General features: G+C 40.7%; 1 long non-coding RNA gene across 1 annotated transcript in view; it reads left to right on the plus strand.

The window, feature by feature from the left end:
- The window catches only part of LOC124130940, a 45420-nt gene extending 30224 nt beyond the window's left edge, over positions 1–15196 (plus strand). The window contains exon 3 of the long non-coding RNA XR_006860584.1: positions 14144–15196. This is a non-coding gene — a long non-coding RNA (uncharacterized LOC124130940). The remainder of the gene's footprint in view (positions 1–14143) is intronic.
- The last annotated feature ends 12039 nt before the right edge of the window (positions 15197–27235 follow it).

A 27235-nucleotide genomic window follows, 5' to 3' on the forward strand; every position in this document is an offset into this window, starting at 1 on the left:
AGTAACTGGGTTACAAGCCTTGAATAGCATCACCGCATGACAGCCTTAACTTTATGTTGGAGGAGACACCAAAGGTACTCAGATGAGGGATTTTTCAAGTCATGGATACGAACCCGAAACTATCCGATAGTGTCAACTAAGGGACACAACTCACGCCTAGTTGATCCCAAGGTGACCATAATGCCACTCGTATTTTATTGTATTTATATGGCTACCCGTCAGCTTAATGTTGGAGGAAACTCCAAAGCGTGAAGATCCTTGTCAGAATAGGTCTTCAGCAACCCATGCTTGCCGTAAAATGCAACTATGCTTGTCGTAAGAGGCGACGTACGGGATCAGGTGGGGTCAGGTTCGCTGACTTGGTTGATGCATGTCATCATATCCCAAATGCGTGGATCGATGCTCATGATGTCAATCACTGGATTGTGTGGGCCAGACACGGTTATTTACAGACCGCCGTCATACAGCTGGAATATTGTCGAGTGCGGCGTTAAACAACAAACAAACAAACTTGGTGAAACCAACGAGCTAGGATTTGGAGCTGTCATACCAAGGATAATAAATAGTCCGGGAGAATCTTGGACTTAAAACCACCATCATCTACGGGCTGCGGCCAATGAACAACCAGAACATCTGGTTCCAAACATGAAACGCCAAACCAAAGGCCTTTCTTTCATAGGAATGGCACACGTAATTTGATCTTATGTTAACATACATACATATCAAGATAGACACATAAACAGAGTAGCTAAATGCACATAAGCCCCCCTTGCCTCTCTTGTGTCAGTCAGCCTTAAAGGAAACTTATCGCTATGACAGAGTTCATAGTAAGTGCGGTGGACTGTTTTATACTGTACCAAAGAGGGTTTAGACACCAGGGTAGTTCTTGAACACTTCACCAATAACAGCATGTAATCCGTATGTACAGTTTTATGCTTTCAAATTCAAACGTTGCATGTTCTTCTAAATACATTGGTTACATCAGACGAACCATGTTATTTGTTGCTCCTGTAGATATTATCTAACGCCAACGGAGTGGAACAAAAACTACAATTTATAGTCTACCATAAACGTTGAAAATGCCCGTAACCACAGAGTGAGGATGCTTTTTGTCCAAGCTTATAATCATAAATCATTCCTAAATTCTACATTTGAAAGAAATATGTACATTTGCAAAAATAATTGTTGGATTCGCATGACTCACGTCATCTATATTACATGTATATATGAGGTAGTGAAATGGGATTTTAACGTCCCGTTCAAGATTACTGCATTTATATAACGATGTTCATGCACGTGTGTGGCTGCTCATACTAGCCTGGAGTAATGCCGGTTTTATAGTGCCATCCCATTTATAGATACCATGCCTCAGTTTGACATGGATACCCCGCTCAGACGCAGTATACTGTCTCCAAGACGACCAGTATTTATCCCTTCCCCTACTTAATGCCAGGCAGGGTAATAACAAGTACCATATTTTAACGTCGTTTGGTATGTCACAGCCGGAGATCGAACCACAGACCTTCTGCTCACCGGACAGATGCTCTATCCACTAGTCCACGGTGGTAACATACATGTGTGTGTACTGCAGTAGTTAAAACAAGTGTGTAGGCAACACGTTGATGAACGAACAAACTGTAAATGCCTATGAACGTCTCGCTACACGCAGGTTCTCAAGCGCGTACTGCAACACATTCTCTTTAAACCGAGTAAGGCCCACACGATGTCATCCCCAAGTGATTTCCTACTCGTAATGAAGGCTGTATTCCTTCGCAGCAAAACATGCCTGATACTCGTGGCTAGGTTTAAGTGAAGTCAGCTGCTATATATCACTTACCAAATCAACACTCCTCGGGGCATGTAGGTATTTCTGTCCATTTTCATCTGTACATGTTCGGATTGTTGTCGCCTATCGCAGACAGGGGTAGGCTAGAGTGTCCAACCTGATTCATACCCTATGTTAAGGGTTATGCCACGTATCTAATCCCATCTACACTCGTTCGTTTAAACGAAGACAATTTTAATCCCAAAGTATCATTTGCCATCAAGTGAATTACATACATGTATGTATCGAGTTGAATTAAGGTCCCTGTATTCTCCATATCCTGTCAATGGTTTACATTTACATTTCTCTTGAGATTACATTTGCATGATTGTTATAACAATTTTGAATATTGCAAAAAAGACGAAAGTAGAAAAAAGGAGGTATTTGAAAAAAATATATCCTAGTCCAGATGTTAATTGTCACTAAATACTTCAGAGTTCGTAATATCCAGATCTAAAAAAATGTGGTGGAGATATAACTAATGAACAATAGAGTACTTTCGGTCTCTGTTATCCAAGTCATGACAAATGAACATGCCAGCATACCTATAATCACATGTCCCATGCTGTCTGAGCTATGCAAGTAGCTGATAACATCTCGTGTGATTACCGGCATCATGTCAGGTATGTCTGACACGCATCATTCTCAGAGGACCTCTTCTCCTTGCCACAGTTATGGTCGTCGTACTATCACGAGAGAATGCTGGATTAGATGGTATACGTAAGTTCTTCACACGTGTTGACATTAATATCCTTGCATATATTACATATATTTCCTAGCATTGTCTGTCTCGTGTCACAGTTGTTTAGACTATCCTATAACACCATCTGCTCAGCTGAAAACCTTTTGGTGAACTGCCTGTAATTAACATTGCTGAATGCTGCAGCAACAAAAAATATATTTATTAGGGTATTTCCTCCAAGGCAATACTGTAACAAGGATATGATGCTCTTACAGAACAACATTCATTCTTTTCATCAAGAGCAAGGTTACGTTTCAGAATGTCTTCGACAACGCAAAATGTCACCTCATATCTGCTTTGTTATATTAAATAGAAATGTCCCATTCACATCCGTTCAGTGGCCCTATCTCCCATTCACATCCGTTCAGTGTCCCTATCTCTCATTCACATCCGTTCAGTGTCCCTATCTCTCATTCACATCGGTTCAATGTCCATATCTCCCATTCACATCCGTTCAGTGTCCCTATCTCTCATTCACATCCGTTCAGTGTCCCTATCTCCCATTCACATCCGTTCAGTGTCCCTATCTCTCATTCACATCCGTTCAGTGTCCCTATCTCTCATTCACATCGGTTCAATGTCCATATCACCCATTCACATCCGTTCAGTGTTCCTATCTCTCATTCACATCCGTTCAGTGTCCCTATCTCTCATTCACCTCGGTTCAATGTCCCTATCTCCCATTCACATCCGTTCAATGTCCCTAGTTCCCATTCGCATCCGTTCAATGTCCATATCTCTCATTCACACCCGTTCATTGACCCATTGTGTTCACTTTATATCTCGTGCAAGCGCAAGAAACATATGTTTGTGGGTTCGAATCCTCCAATTTCCCTGTCACGTTTCTAGGTTTGTCTGAACATTCCCCTACCCGTGCTCGTGGGTTTCATCATAGTGGTAAACGTCTGAAACCTGCATCACTTCAGGTATTTCTGCCACATCAAGCTTACATGTTCAGCTGAAATGCTGCTCAAAGCGGCCTTTAACCAAACTCACACGCTAAGCATGGATATTAGGTTCATCGAGACAAGAACGACAACCAGAGGAATATCAGAACAGGCTACAAGAGATGACGTCGGATATAGCCTACGCCAGCCACTGCGCCAAGAAAACAAATGACAATGCATGCCATAGACGTAGAAGATAAGATGTATAGAAATTTAATCTATAATGGACCTTATTTATCATACTTCAGCTGCTAATGAGAAATACAAATGTAACTAGAGTGTATACGATGTAAATGCTTGTTAAAATGAATCAACTGCCTTACCTATAACTAAATTTTCTACCAGTGCCAAGTATCGTTGTTTTCATAATTTCAATGAAAAATATGGCAGTTCACATAACTCAGTTTTTGACCTTTGTCAAGTAACGTTGTCTGGAAAATGTCAATGAAAAGAATGGTAGTTCACATAACTCAATTTTCACCTTTGTCAAATATCGTTGTTTGGAAACTTTATTTTATAGAATGGTAGTTCACGCAATTAAATATTGTAACTATGTCAAGTATCGTTGTTTGGAAACTTTCATCGTATAGAATGGCAGTTCACATAAGTCAATTTCCTAACTATGCCAAGTATCATTGTTTTGAAACCTTCAGAACAGAACATACATCGATCTTATAATTCAAAGTGGCATACAAAACATCCACGTTTAGAGAGCCGGAATTCCAAGATCGTACCACCATGTGGAGAGATATTGACAGAAACCATTCATTCCAGGCCATGCCTCAGCGCGTGATGTTTGTATGCCTATATTGAATACACCTCTACACTCATGTTCAAAATAATATTCCCACGAAGTGTCTTACTGTCGACTGATATTTATAGAAACAAAAATCCAATGTGCGTGTGTTGAACAACGTAATCAGACGCTTTGGCAGTTTCCTTATATCTTCTTTGTCATAACAAAACTACATTTTTTAATGTTTTTTATAATATCTTTGTACACTTAGGATCGCTTATTTCAATGTTCATTGCGTGTAACATAATTATACCTTTAAAGTTAATACAAGACTAAGACGGAATGCATTTGAAACAGATGAGTGAGTTCTTGAGTGAGTGAAGGAGTATGGATTTACGCCGCTTTTAGTTATATTCTAGCAATATCCTAACAGGGGACAAACGAAATGAGCTTCACACATTGTACGCATGTGGGGAAACGAACCCGGGCCTACCACATGAAGAGCAAACGCTTTAACCACTTGGCTAACACACTACCCGAAACATAGGCGAAATACCAATGGTATATAAATAGCTAATTCTGTGGTGAATAGAAACTCACATATTTTCAGTTTCCACCAGCCAGATGGGAACTATTGAATGACGAAATGACAATAAATCTTTAAAAACTTACTGCAACAAGCCATGGCCGGATGTGTTTCGTACAGTAGTGTGACGTCATACCACGCCTCTTTCAAGACGACTGGCTCAAGGTGTTTGGGTAGTTCTTACAGCTTCATTGCAATGCGTTGTGGCAGCCCATTGACCTAGGGTTCTGTGTTTGGAGTCTGGTCATTGTATTTAGATTTTGGGTCACTGAGTATGGTGAAATGTGTCAGATTGGCGTTCATGACCCTTTGATGTTTAGTCTAATGAGCACAGGTGGAGCCCAAGTCGACGAAACGGTAGAAAAACCCCGTTAAAAATAGATTCCTGTGGAAAGACGGGTAGTTTTGACATCTCAAGTAGAATGGGATTTCTCGTGGCAACTGTGAGTAGCCTTGGTAATAAATGGTAATTTGGGTGATAAATCCCAGATAGTAGATTTTAAATGCATACATCATTGGTATTTGAAACAGGTATATACAGGATACATAGCATATGGTGTATGCAGGCTATATATAATACTATCAGTGTTACCTTGTCTAATACTACAGTCCGGTATAGCTTCACTAAAGTTTGAAACTGCATCTTGACAAATATCGCTGAGTCGTAAATGTGGATACTCGAATTTGTTGCTTTCATTATTAAAAGAAACTAGTACATCCTTGACCTTCTTGACGTTTTTACTCACAGGTTGACGTTACCCATATACGCCTGCGACGTGCGGGCTGTTTGTTGGATTCTCGTTAACTTCATCATGTGCACATATCATTTATAATCTGAGTTGGTCGTCCCTCCCCATGTTATCAAAGTACCTGTCCATACCAGACACAAGACGCCGACTGCAACCATTAACATACATAGACTACGTAATGCCTCACTATCTTTGCATATTTCAAGAGGAAGGTTGTTTCAAGTGAAAACATGCAGGTGCTATGAAATATAATAAACTGTCCATATGGGAATTGATATGCTGTACCCTGTTTACATTGGATTCCCTCAGCATGCCATCATGTCCGCCGTCCTGCTAGCGCGCCATGCAACTGCATGAGTATATATGTTTAATTCATAACATACGTTTATGCATGTGGCAATTAACGGCTTCTTCGTGTCCCTTAACACACGTGCCAGACAAATTAGCGGGATGTATCAAGACACTAAGGAAATGATTCCAGAACACATAGAGCCTTGTTTTAATGGTAAACACCATTGAGACGTCCTTCAGTGTATTTCAACATACACTGTGTAAGTGATGAACACCACAACAAGAAACATATGTATGCGGATACCTCTCAAGACGACCACTTCATACCCTTGAATGAATTTACAAACGTTTATGTCTCCGAAACGAAACAATTTGATGTATATGTATGTATGGTGAATTTAAATTCTGAATCGTGTATCCGAATTTCAACATTCGAGATCATTTTATATTGTTCTACAGAATATGTTGTACGATATGTTCAGCACATGTGAGAATTACTATAACAAATGTTCGGCATATGTGTTCACTCGCATACTATAGGTTCAGCATATGTGTGCATTACTACACTATATATTCAGCATATGTGTTCACTACCATACCATTGGTTAAGCACATGTGTATGCATTACTGAACTATATATTCAGCATATGTGTTCACTACCATACCATTGGTTAAGCACATGTGTATGCATTACTGAACTATATATTCAGCATATGTGTTCACTACCATACCATTGGTTAAGCACATGTGTGTGCATTACTACACTATATATTCAGCATATGTGTTCACTACCATACCATTGGTTCAGCATATGTGTGCATTACTACACTATATATTCAGCATATGTGTTCACTACCATACCATTGGTTAAGCACATGTGTATGCATTACTGAACTATATATTCAGCATATGTGTTCACTACCATACCATTGGTTAAGCACATGTGTATGCATTACTGAACTATATATTCAGCATATGTGTTCACTCCCATAATATATGTGCAGCATATGTGTTCACTACTACAATATATGTTCAGCATATGGGTTCACTCCTATACTATAGGTTCAGGATATGTGTGCATTACTATACTATATATTCAGCCTCTGTGGTTGTAGATGCAAGAACACGAAAACTCTGAAACGCTCGCATCACAGGGAATGTATTGTCAGTGTCATATCGTTGAACGTTTCACACTGAAAGTTTCGTTTGCATCACGAACTGTTAACATTGAAATGATGCCTCCAGTGACAAAGTGACGAGGTGACGAGGTTAAGAAAACTACAATACAAAGTAAAAGAAATTTGGTTTGTGACATTTAGACCTTAACTTTCTATATAAACATGTTTTTGACATTTCTTAAAATGTATGCATTAATTTCGCTTTTTCAACTTAAGAAGTACTCTGAACTCCCATACTATATGCTAAGTATATGTGTTTATTCCCATACTATATGATGACACTATGTGTATGTTCGGTATATGATGCACTATAATACTTTATGTCAGTATATTTTTTAATTTGAACCATCATGTTAACACGTCAACTCATATCTGTACTGATATGGTTCATGTACAATACCAGTATATACTATTGTAAGTTACGTTTAAGATATTTTTGCACAATGAACTACACAATATACGTCTAGTGTATGCTGTTCTGTTATACTATTAAAACATCAGAGTTAGGGAATCAGCTCGCTCAGCAGAGGTACCAATGTACACGGCAAACTCACACAACACAAGACCTGAGTGAATAAACAGTCAGTTTGTACAGCCACTGAATGTTTGTATAATCAGTCAACAATAGAATGCTTACTATCAATTATTAGAACATATATACAATCAGTTATAGAAGTATATATATACGAAGAACATCAGATGAACATGATATACTGTTAGAAAGATTACACAAGATACATATTCCAAGGTACACAAAGTAATACAACAGTTTACATATGATTGAATATAATATACCGGTCACACTCTAATTAATACATTACCGGAGTGGTATTCACGCAAGATGCATTCTAGTTCAGCCACAATACATATTTCAGAAGGTACATAAGTATGACTGTTTCCCTTACCAAATAGACTTGCAGGTATTGCAAGGGTAATAACATATAGTTCCGTTTTAACAAAGTACACGAAGTAAGGTTTCTTACCTGAGTGAATAAAAGGTTAGTTTTTTAGACAGACACAAAATGATTTGTGACTCAACTGACGATAAAGTTGTTATTGCGAACTTAAGTGGCGCTATCTCGACAAAATTATATTATTTAGTTTGACCGAGGCATTGACAATAAAGGTATTTCTGAGTACATTTTAGTATAAAGGGTTATAGCTTACCAGTTGCTGGTATGCCATGAATTTATACATGGTACGTGTGATTTGATAAGGGTGGATGATAATCAGCTGCAGATACAGGTAAAGGTATTAACGCCTTAAACTTGTTTGACTCTATCTGACCATCACAATGAGAGATACTGGTCCTGGATATGTCCGATGTGCGTTATCGATTTGACCCTTGTCAGGTTTAAGATACTGGAACATGTTCTTAGTTGTAATATTGCCTTATTTCACAATTTCTAATCCTTAATATGATGCATGTTTCGTGATTAGCTATTTGTAAAACTTTGTCCATGTTCCCCATGTTAATAATACCATCCATTCAACTTTGTTTGCAATATCATATTAAATGTAGCGTATGTATGTATTAGCAGTTCACATTCAAAATATGTCTTCAATATTATACCATACGTGCAGCATATATTGTAGTATTATACTTATATAATTCATCATATGTTTGCACTGGTATTGGCAATGTTCAGTATATGTTTGCACCCGTGTGCTTTCTGTTGAGCCTTAAGTTTACATTAATATAGGTACATGTTTAGTAATTTTTTGCATCATTATGCTTAATAATATTACGCAACAAAACAACTGTACATGCGTGCTGTGCCATATGTCGTCACTTATAACATAGGTCTTCTACACCATGTTGCACTGTTATAGAGTGACAACAAAGGTAAGAAGCAGTAACGTCCGATATCTGTGTACATTTAAGATCCGCAGAACAGGTGATTTCGTCTCTGGAAAGATGAAGAATTTCTAAAATGCGTTTCGTCAGGACACAATTACGATCAGTCATCAAATGAGGAACAAGGTATTTAAAATAACCCAGTGTGGCGGAGAGGGGCTACTTTTTCACTCCACGCCCCTCGCAAACCGCGATAAGGAAAGAACACCTGGGACGATTCTTCATCATTGTGGAATACGGTACCCACTATACGGTTAATTTGGATTTGTTTATACGGTGTTTCCTTCCCCGAAGCGTGTGGTTTGCTGGCCTCATGTGAAGAGTTTTCGCAAAACCAGTGTTGTAAATCATCACTGTGGATCGGGTGGGTTGGTAAACGTTTGGTAACGTTTGTATAATTTGGTTAACGAATTCTCTTCTTTAATGTAATAGTGTCTTGGAATGACACACGACAATGATAGGAATACATGGTTAGGTGGATATGATATCCTACATATGACCGAACAGAGCTAGCTGTCTGTGATTCCTTGGCTAGAACAGCCACACGTGTCACTTCTGAACCCAAGCAGGAAGTACGATTGAGGAACTGCCCTACTGCTAAGAAGCAAGGAATATCATCAACCCATCATTTGTCAAGTTTGGCTGCCTGTTTAATGACGCATGCATATACCATGCTTAAGTAAGGTTTGAACATGAGCTGACTGAATTCCTTTATGCATTTTTTTTACACATTACTAGTTTAACGCCGACTAAAATGTCGGTCGGTTGGTTACAATGGGGAACAGAGCATGTATCTTCATGATGATCGAGCAGGGACTTAATCGTCCTCAGTTATGGATGATTGTCCTGCATTTCTACATAAACTCTTTTTTCTTAGATATTATGCCAGACAGATCCTATTTGTGAGCAAATTGATAGAAACATGAACATACTGTTGTTGACACCATATTGTGCTATGACGTCACGCAACAAGGTTATAGGGCAGCGACGTCACAGTTAAAAGAACGTTGCCAACACACAACCGTTAGAAATGCGCGACAGGTCGTAAATTTGGAGTGTGAGTGCATGGTACCTGACGTTATTTAAACATAATATGATTTAATAGCGATGATGTTCTTATTAAGATTTAATCATATTTTCGATGCCTTATGTCGACAAGATGTTTTGGTCCGCATTTTACAAGTATTTTGCCTGTGATTATTGATACATATATATCATTGAAACAATTTCGGAAATAAATTTTACATTTACGGGATTTTTCATTATTATGAACTTTCATATACCATGGTTTACCCAGGTGTAAACTATGTCACGTTTTGACACGTATACAGCCTATTTGTAGTGTAGGTGGAGCCCTATGTTGTGTTAACGTGAAAAGATTAAAATTAGAATATACACCTGTGGCAGAGGGGCCTGGAGAGTAAGAACAGCTGTTCTCATGCAACTCATTTTAAACTGTGGAAATGAACGATGACAGATCGAGTAACCATTTTGATAGAGAGGCTTGAGACTTCATCACCCTCAAATTTCCTGTGATATTGGGGTTCATCTAGTGCAAAGGGTAGCACATCATTCTTACGTTGTCAAGGTTTGGGGTTATATAGTGAAGAGGTTATTATATCATCTTACATTATCAATGGTTGAGGCTATCTGGTTCAGGGTTATCATAGTATGTTTATAATAGCAATAGTATTACATTTCCAAAAATACTTCTTTGAGAGCTATAAATTTCTACATTATATCATTTCATTATGGATCTTGGGGTGTTTCTTTTCAAATGGTATCTGCAGTTTGGCAAGTCAAGTTTAGTGTGCTGAACAACATGTTAGCACGTACTGACCAATGTACAAGCACCGATGGTTGGATTGAAATATTGCAAAACTTTCAGAAAAGAAATCACCTCCAATTACATTTGTTTGCTGTTTAACGCCGCTCCATGCAATGTTCCAGCTATATAACGACGGTCTGTAAATAATCGAGTCTGGACCAGACAATCCAGTAAGTGACATCATGATCATCGAACCACGCAACTGGGATACGATGACGTGCATCAACCAAGTTAGCGAGCCTGACCATCCGATCCCGTTAGTCGCCTTTTACGGCAAGCATGAGTTGCTGAAGACCTATTCTAACCCGGATCTTCACGGGTAATGTTGTGGTAAGAGTCACTTTGATATACATGTGGGCCCGCTTGCATAAAGCAGTATTGGGGCTTACAAGGTGTATCGTGGTGAGGTGAGGTGAAATGGGGTTTAACGTCGCGTCCAAGATTATTGCACTTATATAGCGACGTGCATTCACGTGTATGTGTGTGTGTGGCTGCTTGTACTAGTCCGGACTGATGCCGATTTATAGTGCTAACACACTGGGATACCATGCCGCAATTTAACATGAATACCCCACTCAGACACAGTATACTGACTCCGAGCCGACCAGTCCTTGTTTAAGCCCCTTAATCCCGAGCGTCAGACAGGGTAACAACAAGTACCATATTTTAACGTCTTTTGGTATGACGCGGCTGGGGATCGAACCCCGGACCTGCTGCTCTCAGGGTGGACGCTGTACCATTAGACCACGGAGGCGGTCAGGTGTATAGGTGCTATTGGCAGGACAGGACATACGTCAAATACAAACACCCGATGTCAGTTTTGTACTTCGCTTTGATTTTATTTGAAATTCTCTTGTGACAGACAAATGACGTAAACACCCCTAGAATAATGCCGTGTCTAATAGTGTACTACCACTGTTTAATCCAGGCTTTTAAGCGTATTTGAAAGATTCACATTTCGTGAATGGCATCCCCTGAGTTAGACAAAGAAGTGTACTCTATAAGTTAATAAGGTTCAAGGTAGTTTGTTAGAATCACTTAAACACATGCAGGTGTAATGAACATTGCGGCGTGGAAAACGTCGATCCAGACTCTACGTCGCAACAAACGTTTGATAAAGTCAGATCTCATTGGTTAGCCTGGAATTAGTTACCGTAATCTCCTGTCATTCTCCTATTATTCTCACATGAACGCTTCCACCTGCTAATCAGCATGGATGGGCAGCGTTCTCGCTGTTGTAGTGATACCGTGTCTCGCAGTGTACGTAGGGATGGCTGGCAGAGCTGGTGGATTCAGCTCGACAGGTAAATGAATGCTCTCCAAGATAACATAGAATTGATCGTCATGCACCTGTGTGGAATATCTCACAAACTTAACGAGGCAAAAAAATTTGAACATATCGCGAAAACTGTTTTACAGAGACGGAAAAAAACAAACCCGCCACGGTTCATTTCAACCATTTGACGTCTACGATAATCACTTAAGTATTTGCAGACAGTTTATGACATTTTAACTGTAATTGCTAACATAAACATACATAGGCTTGTTGTCAATCAAAGAGAATTACTAATATTGTAAACCGTCTTGAAAATACGTCGTTTCTTTATGTCATTAGAAGCATATTTCGCTGGGCAGCGTAACAACAACAACAACAACAACAACAACAACAACAACAACAACAACAACACTAAACACAATACAGTAACGTTTATAACGAACACGCTTATAACGAACTGGATGATATAGCGAACTGTTTTTGGTCCGGTCCAAATGTTGTATATATGCTGTATATGTGCTTATAACGAACTACGGTCTTAACGAACTAAATTTAGTGGTCCCTTTGAATTCGTTATAACAGTAGTTTACTGTACATAGTCTTGTCCCAGATTGACGTCATGACGTTAAGGTAAATCTCAAGGTGACGTAATTGTGACTATGACGTGACACTTACCTCACCCTTTTCTCGAACACCTGGTGTCATTTTCAGTGACCCATTCATATACTTTAAAACACTATTTTGCTTTTTACGATTGTATTATCTTTCGGAAGAAAATCGAGACTGGTTGTTCTCTGGCATTGACGTTTTATATTTACCTTCAGCAGAACAGGGGGGCACGGGTGGCCCAGTCGTTAAAGGCGCCGCGATTCGCTGCGCAGAGTTGCGTCCCTTGGGCACGCCAGAAACCTATGATTGTGGGTTCGAATCCCGGTTCGCCCCGATTATGTTTCTAGGTTTGTCAGCACCATACCCGTGCTCGTGGGTTTCACCGAAGTGGTAAACGTCTGAGACCTGCATCACTTCGGGCTTTCCTCCCACATTAAGCTGACACGCCGTGATATAACTGGAATAATGTTAAAAGCGGCGTTAAACCCAACTCACTCACTCACTCACTCTTCAGCAGAACAGATGTGAGAAGCCTAACACGGTTGCCACAGCTTACCCTTGAATATTCATTGACCATCACATACATTGTTTCAATTGGTCTTGTCTGTGGTTCAAACCAAGCAAGATATTAAAATTATCGATCAACACAAAAATAATAAAAGCCTGTCATTGCAGCTTGTCCCATAAAACAACGGTTATTGTAAACTACGCATTGTGCTAGCATGCTTGGGCAGTGAAGACTCAACCAAACGCTAACATTTTTATTGAAAGAATTTTATCATCCCCCAGCCAGAGAATAGCATCATTTTACGTCAACAGCAAACAGCTGTGTCATGTTACAGTAAAGGGTTACAGTACATTGCAATTGCACTAGTACTTGTGTAGCTGTAACTATGTAATTTCAAGGGGCCATGACAATGTACGTCTATTGTTCTCATGATTAATGAATGTACTGTTTTTTTAAGTAAGTATACGTTTGAGTTTTGTCACCTAGATTGGAATATATATATACGGTCAACGTGTAAAATGATTGAAATTTTCATGTAGGCAATTTACAAAACGCAAAACAAATTCAATCATTTTACAAGTAATTTTTAGTCGGATTGACTTAAAGTTATTAGGAAGTTCAAAAGGGCTAAAAACATCATAACAGACAAATTGTGCTAGGACTAGAAGCAAAATTTAAAATGTATTAAAATATATATATTGACTTTCATTGGGCGATGAAATAAAGCATATACATGTTTGGAATTCGTTATTATAATATAATAAATGAAAAAAACATGGTAAAATGGCTGAAATATTGGCGTTTTGCAAATAGCTTAAGTGAAACTTTCAGTCATTTTACTCTTTGACATTGAAATGCATGTGATTGTGTCGTTTACCGCTATGCATTGCATCGCATATGTTACAGTCATACTCGAAAGTGAAGAAGTTGTCATTAGGTTATATTTTGCATTGGTTTATGATTTATCTGAAGAATTGAATGAGTTATGATATGAGTTTCCTTTGTTTCAGAGTTTTACAAGTTTATGTGTGCTGACTAGGTGAGACGCCATGGATCCCGCAACAAGGCCAAACAGTGACAATGACACTCTCATACAACTGCGATCTGTGCTAGCTGAAAGTGGGCATGTACTCATTACTGTTTAGAATTCAAGATGGCTGATAACTGTGTTCACCTTGTCTTCTGATTGGCTACCCTCGTTATCACGTGACCCCGCCTCAATGACGTCATACCCTCGGAAAGTTACCGATTCCAGAGTCTAGCCCGAAAACACTCCTGCATCACCTGTTGGATGTTTCCTCTATTTCCATGGTTATACGTATATATTATATATTTTATACCATTTTGAAATGAACATAAGCTATACACATATATATTGAAACGTTAACGCGAACTAATACGAAATATATTTTATGTGAAATTAACCAATTTAGATTATCAGTGTATCGATTTAGCACGTATTTGTGTCTTGATCTTGTCCTGAAAGTCATGAATTGTAGTACCCATGTATTTTTGTGAATATAAAATTGACGGATTATTGTTACAAGAATCTGATAATTACAGTATGTGTTACATATAATAGACCAGTTTCCGCAGGTGTTGTTTCGTTTAGTGTCAATGAGCTGAAATAGAATCTGCATGACACGGATGGATACGAGTCTTTTGCCTGTCACCAATAGCTAAAGGACATGGTTTGAACTCTGTACGAGATGATAACATTATTTTGTATAAAATGCACTTCTCTACAAAAACTGAAAAACAAGAAGTACAATTCTTTATGGCTGAAAATGTCATACGCAAGTCTAACTTGCCAGTCTCATAGCTGTGAGTTATATATGAAAACAAGTGACAGTATGTTTGTTTCAATAAAAAGGCAAAATCTTTGTATGCTGTAAATGACCACGCATGCAAGGGACGACAATGTATGCTCATGTTGGAAGGACATTGCTGCTGGAGATCATATTATATATTTATTTTCGAGGGTTTTGACTCGGATGTAAACTTACCGTCAACAGAACCCATGGTACATACCCATTACGACGACAAGTAAATATTTAGAAGTACATAGTCTTATGTGTTTTATTGTTATCATGAAACAAACCTCGGATGACCAAGTACAAATGTATGTGGAAAGGTGTGTTCATCTGGGCATAGGTTTGTACGCTTCTCTTTACGTTGTATTCTTTGTTTTCTGAGGTAGAATATACGCTTCTATTACAAAGAAGCGTCACCTACATCGCTACCAACGTGCGAACATACTGCGAAAATGGCACGTTTGTTTCCAACTGTACAACCACAAAACTCGTTGAACTCCCTAGAATACTCCCTAGAACGCGACCTGGGCGCGAACTTTTCGCATCAAGGTCACAATCTAGGGGACGTTTGTTAACAAAATTAGTACTCGAACAAGGCTGCAGAAAGCAGTAGCAGGTAATATATGTTGTTTCTGGACTATGTCCAAAATATTTGCTTGGAACGAGAACCATTTCACCAGTTGAATGACTAGCGTTTTGCCTTTCTGCGGGGCACGTTACTTATACATGTGAACTGCCTGAAGTAGAGTGTTTTTCTAACCTTCATTTAACACAGAGCTGCCTTACAGACGAACATATCCAATAGAATATAGCTCATAGTAATAGATTATTTCCAAAACCACGTTACAAGCTTCCGATCCGAAAACAATTAAGATGAGTGTATTCCGACAGAGTCAGCGTTCCCATGACGTAAAGAGACTCTGTAACCTAGGAGTCATGTGTACATCTCATATCGTGCAGTGGTTCGTTTAGAAGTGTGAGTGTGGTTTGTTTAACGCCACTGTGAACGTCATCATTTCAGTTATATCACAGCGTGTCAGCTTGAAGGTTAAACACAACCCAAAGAGTGAGCGAGTATGGTTTTACGCCGTTTGTGGCAAAATTCCAGCAATATCACGGCGGTGGACACCAGAAATGGGCTTCACACATTGTACCCATGTATGGAATAGAACCCGGGTCTTCGGCGTGACGAGCGAACGCTTTAACCACTAGGCTACCCGACCGCCCCACAACCCAAAGAGTTCCCACAGGAAATTACTGATAGATATTCAACAGTCATCTACATGTATGCAGAATCTGGCATTCAAGCTGCAATAGAATCACAAATTGTGGCAAGCTTAGCCATGTTCTTTTCCGAGCTAAACACATAACCCCAGTTCCGCACCAAATGTCACCTTGAAAATATATGTGGTCACATTCGGTGTAACTCCTTATGTTTAAAGTGACAGTGCTAAATATTGAAAAACCTGAATGTACATTTAAAACAATCTGACACAATGCCATCCAATCAAAGCTACCAGATATCAAAATCTTCTTTTTGAAAAGGGCTGTCCGAACAACTGAGTCTGATTTAGTGCAGTGGAACCTCGGTGTGGTAAGAGAGACCGACGAGATGCAGGTCTTTGACGATTGGTAGCATAGGTGTGGTGCTGACTAACATAGAGAGGTAAAATCAGGGCAAATCTTGGATTCAACTATCATAGCTCCTGGTGCTACTAAGGAACGCAAAACTGCAAACGCCTTAGACGACATGTTCAGGAAGAAGAAGAGATGACGTCAAACGGGGATTAACGTCGTGTTGATGTCTATAGCACATATACAGCGTCGTGTGTGTGTTTGTGTGTGTGTGTGTGTGTGTGTGTGTGTGTGGCTGTGTGTGTGTGTGTGTGTGTGTGTGTGTGTGTGTGTGTGTGTGTGTGTGTGTGTGTGTGTGTGTGTGTTTGTGTGTGTGGCTGTGCGTGCTGGTCTGGACTAATAACGGTTTTATGGTGCTAGCCCACTGAGATACCATGCGGCAGTTTGACATACAAAACACGGGCACAGGATATTAGCTCCGAACCAACCCATTCTTGTATCATTTTGATAACGAGTCAGGGAAACAACAATTACGTATTTGGGTATGACACTTACGAACAAAAAGAGTTATCTCAAGAATATAACACCCGATTCATACCAAAAGATTCCAGGGTGAACTGCGCTACGACAGCTTCTCACCAACAACGAGTATACTGGACAGTCACTGTGGTAGCTTTACATTAACACCAGGTATACGAGACCGTCACAGTGGTAGCTTCACATTAACATTGATTATACGAGGCAGTCATTGTGGTAGCTTCACAGTAACACTAGGTATACGAGACAGTCACTGTGGTATCTTTAAATTAACACCGGGTATACGAGACAGTCACTGTGGTAGCTTCACATTAACACCAAGTATACGAGTCAGTCACTGTGGTAGCTTCACATTACACCGGGTATACGAGACAGTCACTGTGGTATCTTTACATTAACACCGGGTATACGAGACAGACACTGTGGTAGCTTCACATTAACACTAGGTATACGAGATAGTCAAAGTGGTAGCTTCACATTAGAAATGATTATACGAGACAGTCACTGTTGTAGCTTCACATTAACACCGGCTATACGAGACAGTCACTGTGGTAGCTTCACATTAACAATAGGTATACGAGGCAGTCACTGTGCTAGCTTCACATTAACACCGAGTATACGAGACAGTCAATGCGGTAGCTTCACATTACCACCGGGTATACGAGACAGTCAATGTGGTAGCTTCATATTAAAACCAGGTATACGAGACAGTCACTGTGGTAGCTTCACATTAACAGTAAATAAACTGTCAATGTGGTAGCTTCACATTAAAACCGAAAATACCGGACAGTCAATGTGGTAGCTTCACATTAACACTGTGTATACGAGACAGTCACAGTGGTAGCTTCACATTAACACCGGGTATACGAGACAGTCACTGTGGTAGCTTCACATTAACACCGGGTATACGACAGAGTCACTGTGGTAGCTTCACATTCACAATAGGTATACGAGGCAGTCACTGTGGTAGCTTCACATTAAAACCGAGAATACGAGACAGTCACTGTGGTAGCTTCACATTAAAACCGAGAATACGATACAGTCACTGTGGTAGCTTCACATTAACACTAGGTATACGAGACAGTCACTGTGGTCGCTTCACATTAGCACCGGGTATACGAGACAGTCACTGTGGTAGCTTCACATTCACACCAAGTATACGAGACAGTCACTGTGGTAGCTTCACATTCACAATAGGCATACGAGGCAGTCAATTTGGTAGCTTCACATTTACACTGGGTATACGAGATAGTCACTGTGGTAGCTTTACATTAACACTGGGTATTAGAGACAGTCAATGTGGTTGCTTCACATTAAAACTGAATATACTGGACAGTCAATGTGGCAGCTTCACATTAACACTGGGTATACGAGACAGTCACTGTGGTAGCTTCACATTAACACCGGGTATACGAGACAGTCAATGTGGTAGCTTCATATGAACACCGGGTATACGAGACAGTCACTGTGGTAGCTTCACATTAACAATAGGTATACGAGACAGTCACTGTGGTAGCTTCACATTAGCACTGGGTATACTGGACAGTCAATGTGGTAGCTTCAAATTAACACTGGGTTTACGAGACAGTAACTGTGGAAGCTTTATATTAACACCGGGTATACGAGACAGTCACTGTGGTAGCTACACTTTAAAACTGAATATACTGGACAGTCAATGTGGCAGTTTCACATTAACACCGGGTATTTGAGACAGTCACTGTGGTAGCTTCACATTAACACCGGGTATACGAGACGGTCACAGTGGTAGCTTCACATGAACAATAGGTATACGAGGCAGTAACTGTGGTAGCTTCACATTAACACTGAGTATTAGAGACAGTCACTGTGGTAGCTTCACATTAAAACTGAATATAAAGGACAGTCAATGTGGTAGATTCACATTAACACTGGGTATTCGAGACAGTCACTGTGGTAGCTTTACATTAACACTGGGTATACGAGACAGTCACTGTGGTAGCTTCACATTATCAATGATTATACGAGACAGTCAATGTGTCAGCTTCACATTAACACCGGGTATTTGAGACAGTCACTGTGGTAGCTTCACATTTAAATCGGGTATACGAGACGGTCACTGTGGTAGCTTCACATGAACAATAGGTATACGAGGCAGTCACTGTGGTAGGTTCACAGTAACACCGAGTATTAGAGACGGTCACTGTGGTAGCTTCACATTAAAGCTGAATATACTGGACAGTCAATGTGGTAGCTTCACAATTAACACCGGGTATAGGAGACAGTCAGGGTGGTAGCTTCACATTAACACTGGGTATTCGAGACAGTCAATTTGGTAGCTTCACATGAACACTGGGTATTCGAGACAGTCACTGTGGTAGCTTCACATTAACACCGGGTATTTGAGACAGTCACTGTGGTTGCTTCACATTAACACCGGGTATACGAGACAGTCACTGAGTTACCTTCACATTAACACCGGGTATTTGAGACAGTCACTGTGGTAGCTTCACATTAACACCAGGTATACGAGACAGTCACTGTGGTAGCTTCACATTAACACCGGGTATACGAGACAGTCACTGTGGTAGCTTCACATTAACAATAGATATACGAGACAGTCACTGAGGTAGCTTCACATTAACACCGGGTATTTGAGACAATCACTGTGGTAGCTTCACATTAACACCAGGTATACGAGACAGTCACTGTGGTAGCTTCACATTAACACCAGGTATACGAGACGGTCACTGTGGTAGCTTCACATTAAAAATGATTATACGAGGCAGTCACTGTGGTAGCTTCACATTAACACTAGGCATACGAGATAGCCACCGTGGTAGCTTCACATTAACACCGGGTATACGAGACAGTCACTGTGTTAGCTTCACATTAACACCGGGTATACGAGACAGTCACTGTGTTAGCTTCACATTAATACACGATATACGAGAGAGTCACTGTGGTAGCTTCACATTTACACCGGGTTTACGAGACAGTTACTGTGGAAGCTTTACATTAACATCGGGTATACGAGACAGTCACTGTGGTAGCTTCACATTAATACTTGATATACGAGACAGTCACTGTGGTAGCTTCACATTAACACCGGGTATACGAGATAGTCAGTATGATAGTTTCACATTATCAATGATTATACGAGACAGTCAATGTGGTAGCTTCACATTAACACCGGGTATTTGAGACAGTCACTGTGGTAGCTTCACATTAAAATCGGATATACGAGACAGTCACTGTGGTAGCTTCACATGAACAATAGGTATACGAGGCAGTCACTGTGGTAGCTTCACATTAACATCGGGTATACGAGATAGTCAGTATGATAGTTTCACATTAACACTGGGTATACGAGACAGTCACTGTGGTAGCTTCACATTAACACTGGGTATACGAGATAGTCAGTATGATAGTTTCACATTAACACTGGGTATACGAGACAGTCACTGTGGTATCTTCACATTAACAATGGGTATACGAGACAGTCACTGTGGTAGCTTCACATTAACACCGGGTATACTAGACAGTCACTGTGGTTGCGTCATATTAACACTGGGTATATGAGACAGTCACTATGACAGTTTAACATTAACACTGGGTATACGAGACAGTTACTGTGGTAGCTTCACATTATCAATGATTATACGAGACAGTCAATGTGGTAGCTTCACATTAACAGCAGGTATTTGAGACAGTCACTGTGGTAGCTTCACATTAAAATCGGGTATACGAGACAGTCACTGTGGTAGCTTCACATCAACAATAGGTATACGAGGCAGTCACTGTGGTAGCTTCACATTAACACCGAGTATTAGAGACGGTCAATGTGGTAGCTTCACATTAAAACTGAATATACTGGAGAGTCAATGTGGTAGATTCACATTAACACCGGGTGTAGGTGACAGTCAGGGTGGTAGCTTCACATTAACACTGGGTATTCGAGACAGTCAATGTGGTAGCTTCACATTAACACCGGGTATTTGAGACAGTCACTGTGGTAGCTTCACATTAACACCGGGTATACGAGATAGTCACTGTGGTAGCTTCACATTAACACCGGGTATTCGAGACAGTCACTGTGGTAGCTTCACATTAACACCGGGTATTTGAGACATTCACTGTGGTAGCTTCACATTAACACAGGGTATACGAGACAGTCACTGTGGTAGCTTCACATTAATACTGGATATACGAGACAGTCACTGTGGTAGCTTCACATTAAAACTGAATATAAAGGACAGTCAATGTGGTAGATTCACATTAACACTGGGTATTCGAGACTGTCACTGTGGTAGCTTTATATTAACACCGGGTATACGAGACAGTCACTGTGGTAGCTTCACATTATCAATTATTATACGAGACAGTCAATGTGTCAGCTTCACATTAACACCGGGTATTTGAGACAGTCACTGTGGTAGCTTCACATTTAAATCGGGTATACGAGACAGTCACTGTGGTAGCTTCACACGAACAATAGGTATACGAGGCAGTCACTGTGGTAGGTTCACAGTAACACCGAGTATTAGAGACACTCACTGTGGTAGCTTCACATTAAAGCTGAATATACTGGACAGTCAATGTGGTAGCTTCACAATTAACACCGGGTATAGGAGACAGTCAGGGTGGTAGCTTCACATTAACACTGGGTATTCGAGACAGTCAATTTGGTAGCTTCACATGAACACAGGGTATTCGAGACAGTCAGGGTGGTAGCTTCACATTAACACCGGGTATTTGAGACAGTCACTGTGGTTGCTTCACATTAACACCGGGTATACAAGACAGTCACTGTGGTAGCATCACATTAACACCGGGTATTCGAGACAGTCACTGAGGTAGCTTCACATTAACACCGGGTATTTGAGACAGTCACTCTGGTAGCTTCACATTAAAACCAGGTATACGAGACAGTCACTGTGGTAGCTTCACATTAACACCAGGTATACGAGACAGTCACTGTGGTAGCTTCACATTAACAATAGATATACGAGGCAGTCACTGTGGTAGCTTCACATTAACACCGAGTATCAGAGACGGTCACTGTGGTAGCTTCACATTAAAAATGATTATACGAGGCAGTCACTGTGGTAGCTTCACATTAACACTAGGCATACGAGATAGCCACCGTGGTAGCTTCACATTAACACAGGGTATACGAGACAGTCACTCTGGTAGCTTCTTATTAACACCGGGTATACTGGATAGTCACTGTGGTAGCTTCACATTAACACCGGGTTTACGAGACAGTCCCTGTGTTAGCTTCACATTAACACCGGGTATACGAGACAGTCACTGTGTTAGCTTCACATTAATACACGATATACGAGACAGTCACTGTGGTAGCTTCACATTAACGCCGGGTTTACGAGACAGTCACTGTTGTAGCTTCACATGAACAATAGGTATACGAGGCAGTCACTGTGGTAGCTTCACATTAACATCGGGTATACGAGATAGTCAGTATGATAGTTTCACATTAACACTGGGTATACGAGACAGTCACTGTGGTAGCTTCACATTAACACCGGGTATACGAGATAGTCAGTATGATAGTTTCACATTAACACTGGGTATACGAGACAGTCACTGTGGTAGCTTCACATTAACAATGGGTATACGAGACAGTCACTATGACAGTTTAACATTAACACCAGCTATACGAGACAGTCACTGTGGTAGCTTCACATTATCAATGATTATACGAGACAGTCAATGTGGTAGGTTCACATTAACAGCGGGTATTTGAGACAGTCACTGTGGTAGCTTCACATTAAAATCGGATATACGAGACAGTCACTGTGGTAGCTTCACATCAACAATAGGTATACGAGGCAGTCACTGTGGTAGCTTCACATGAACAACGAGTATTAGAGACGGTCAATGTGGTAGCTTCACATTAAAACTGATTATACCGGAGAGTCAATGTGGTAGATTCACATTACCACCGGGTGTAGGTGACAGTCAGGGTGGTAGCTTCACATTAACACTGGGTATTCGAGACAGTCAATGTGGTAGCTTCACATTAACACCGGGTATACGAGATAGTCACTGTGGTAGCTTCACATTAACACCGGGTATTCGAGACAGTCACTGTGGTAGCTTCACATTAACACCGGGTATTTGAGACAGTCACTGTGGTAGCTTCACATTAACACAGGGTATACGAGACAGTCACTGTGGTAGCTTCACATTAACACCAGGTATACGAGGCAGTCACTGTGGTAGCTTGACAGTAACACTAGGCATACGAGATAGCCACCGTGGTAGCTTCACATTAACACCGGGTATACGAGACAGTCACTCTGGTAGCTTCACATTAACACCGGGTAAACTGGATAGTCAATTTGGTAGCTTCACATTAACACCGGGTTTACGAGACAGTCACTGTGGTAGCTTCACATTAACACCGGGTATACGAGATAGTCAGTATGATAGTTTCACATTAAGACTGGGTATACGAGACAGTCACTGTGGTAGCTTCACATTAACACTGGGTATACGAGACAGTCACTGTGGTAGCTTCACATTAACACCGGGTATACTAGACAGTCACTGTGGTTGCGTCATATTAACACTGGGTATATGAGACAGTCACTATGACAGTTTAACATTAACACTGGGTATACGAGACAGTCACTGTGGTAGCTTCACATTATCAATGATTATACGAGACAGTCAATGTGTCAGCTTCACATTAACACCGGGTATTTGAGACAGTCACTGTGGTAGCTTCACATTTAAACCGGGTATACGAGACAGTCACTGTGGTAGCTTCACATGAACAATAGGTATAAGAGGCAGTCACTGTGGTAGGTTCACAGTAACACCGAGTATTAGAGACGGTCACTGTGGTAGCTTGACATTAAAGCTGAATATACTGGACAGTCAATGTGGTAGCTTCACAATTAACACCGGGTATAGGAGACAGTCAGGGTGGTAGCTTTACATTAACACTGGGTATTCGAGACAGTCAATTTGGTAGCTTCACATGAACACTGGGTATTCGAGACAGTCACTGTGGTAGCTTCACATTAACACCGGGTATTTGAGACAGTCACTGTGGTAGCTTCACATTAACACCGGGTATACTAGACAGTTACTGTGGTAGCTTCACATTATCAATGATTATACGAGACAGTCAATGTGGTAGCTTCACATTAACAGCGGGTATTTGAGACAGTCACTGTGGTAGCTTCACATTAAAATCGGGTATACGAGACAGTCACTGTGGTAGCTCACATCAACAATAGGTATACGAGGCAGTCACTGTGGTAGCTTCACATTAACACCGAGTATTAGAGACGGTCAATGTGGTAGCTTCACATAAAAACTGAATATACTGGAGAGTCAATGTGGTAGATTCACATTAACACCGGGTGTAGGTGACAGTCAGGGTGGTAGCTTCACATTAACACTGGGTATTCGAGACAGTCAATGTGGTAGATTCACATTAACACCGGGTATTTGAGACAGTCACTGTGGTAGCTTCACATTAACACCGGGTATTCGAGACAGTCACTGTGGTAGCTTCACATTAACACCGGGTATTTGAGACAGTCACTGTGGTAGCTTCACATTAACACAGGGTATACGAGACAGTCACTGTGGTAGCTTCACATTAACACCAGGTATACGAGGCAGTCACTGTGGTAGCTTGACAGTAACACTAGGCATACGAGATAGCCACCGTGGTAGCTTCACATTAACACCGGGTATACGAGACAGTCACTCTGGTAGCTTCACATTAACACCGGGTAAACTGGAAAGTCCATTTGGTAGCTTCACATTAACACCGGGTTTAAGAGACAGTCACTGTGGTAGCTTCACATTAACACCGGGTATACGAGACAGTCACTGTGGTAGCTTCACATTAATACTGGATATAAGAGACAGTCACTGTGGTAGCTTCACATTAAAACTGAATATAAAGGACAGTCAATGTGGTAGATTCACATTAACACTGGGTATTCGAGACAGTCACTGAGGTAGCTTTACATTAACACCGGGTATACGAGACAGTCACTGTGGTAGCTTCACATTATCAATGATTATACGAGACAGTCAATGTGTCAGCTTCACATTAACACCGGGTATTTGAGACAGTCACTGTGGTAGCTTCACATTTAAATCGGGTATACGAGACAGTCACTGTGGTAGCTTCACATGAACAATAGGTATACGAGGCAGTCACTGTGGTAGGTTCACAGTAACACCGAGTATTAGAGACGGTCACTGTGGTAGCTTCACATTAAAGCTGAATATACTGGACAGTCAATGTGGTAGCTTCACAATTAACACCGGGTATAGGAGACAGTCAGGGTGGTAGCTTCACATTAACACTGGGTATTCGAGACAGTCAATTTGGTACCTTCACATGAACACTGGGTACTCGAGACAGTCACTGAGGTAGCTTCACATTAACACCGGGTATTTGAGACAGTCACTGTGGTAGCTTCACATTAACACCAGGTATACGAGACAGTCACTGTGGTAGCTTCACATTAACACCAGGTATACGAGACAGTCACTGTGGTAGCTTCACATTAAAAATGATTATACTAGGCAGTCACTGTGGTAGCTTCACATTAACACTAGGCATACGAGATAGCCACCGTGGTAGCTTCACATTAACACCGGGTATACGAGACAGTCACTCTGGTAGCTTCACATTAACACCGGGTATACTGGATAGTCAATGTGGTAGCTTCACATTAACACCGGGTTTACGAGACAGTCACTGTGTTAGCTTCACATTAACACCGGGTATACGAGACAGTCACTGTGTTAGCTTCACATTAATACACGATATACGAGAGAGTCACTGTGGTAGCTTCACATTAACACCGGGTTTACGAGACAGTTACTGTGGAAGCTTCACATTCATACTTGATATACGAGACAATCACTGTGGTAGCTTCACATTAACACTGGGTATACGAGATAGTCAGTATGATAGTTTCACATTAAGACTGGGTATACGAGACAGTCACTGTGGTAGCTTCACATTAACACCGGGTATACGAGATAGTCAGTATGATAGTTTCACATTAACACTGGGTATACGAGACAGTCACTGTGGTAGCTTCACATTATCAATGATTATACGAGACAGTCACTGTGGTAGCTTCACATTAACACCGGGTATACTAGACAGTCACTGTGGTAGCTTCACATTAAAATCGGATATACGAGACAGTCACTATGGTAACTTCACATGAACAATAGGTATACGAGGCAGTCACTGTGGTAGCTTCACATTAACATCGGGTATACGAGACAGTCACTATGGTAACTTCACATGAACAATAGGTATACGAGGCAGTCACTGTGGTAGCTTCACATTAACATCGGGTATACGAGATAGTCAGTATGATAGTTTCACATTAACACTGGGTATACGAGACAGTCACTGTGGTAGCTTCACATTAACACCGGGTATACGAGATAGTCAGTATGATAGTTTCACATTAAGACTGGGTATACGAGACAGTCACTGTGGTAGCTTCACATTAACACTGGGTATACGAGACAGTCACTATGGTAGCTTCACATTAACACCGGGTATACTAGACAGTCACTGTGGTTGCGTCATATTAACACTGGGTATATGAGACAGTCACTATGACAGTTTAACATTAACACTGGGTATACGAGATAGTCACTGTGGTAGCTTCACATTATCAATGATTATACGAGACAGTCAATGTGGTAGCTTCACATTAACAGCAGGTATTTGAGACAGTCACTGTGGTAGCTTCACATTAAAATCGGGTATACAAGACAGTCACTGTGGTAGCTTCACATCAACAATAGGTTTACGAGGCAGTAACTGTGGTAGCTTCACATTAACACCGAGTATTAGAGACGGTCAATGTGGTAGCTTCACATTAAAACTGAATATACTGGAGAGTCAATGTGGTAGATTCACATTACCACCGGGTGTAGGTGACAGTCAGGGTGGTAGCTTCACATTAACACTGGGTATTCGAGACAGTCAATGTGGTAGCTTCACATTAACACCGGGTATTTGAGACAGTCACTGTGGTAGCTTCACATTAACACCGGGTATACGAGATAGTCACTGTGGTAGCTTCACATTAACACTGGGTATTCGAGACAGTCACTGTGGTAGCTTCACATTAACACCGGGTATTTGAGACAGTCACTGTGGTAGCTTCA

This window comes from Haliotis rufescens, unplaced genomic scaffold (assembly GCF_023055435.1).
Source record: "Haliotis rufescens isolate VD_foot unplaced genomic scaffold, xgHalRufe1.0.p SCAF_20, whole genome shotgun sequence".
Lineage (NCBI taxonomy): Eukaryota > Metazoa > Mollusca > Gastropoda > Lepetellida > Haliotidae > Haliotis > Haliotis rufescens.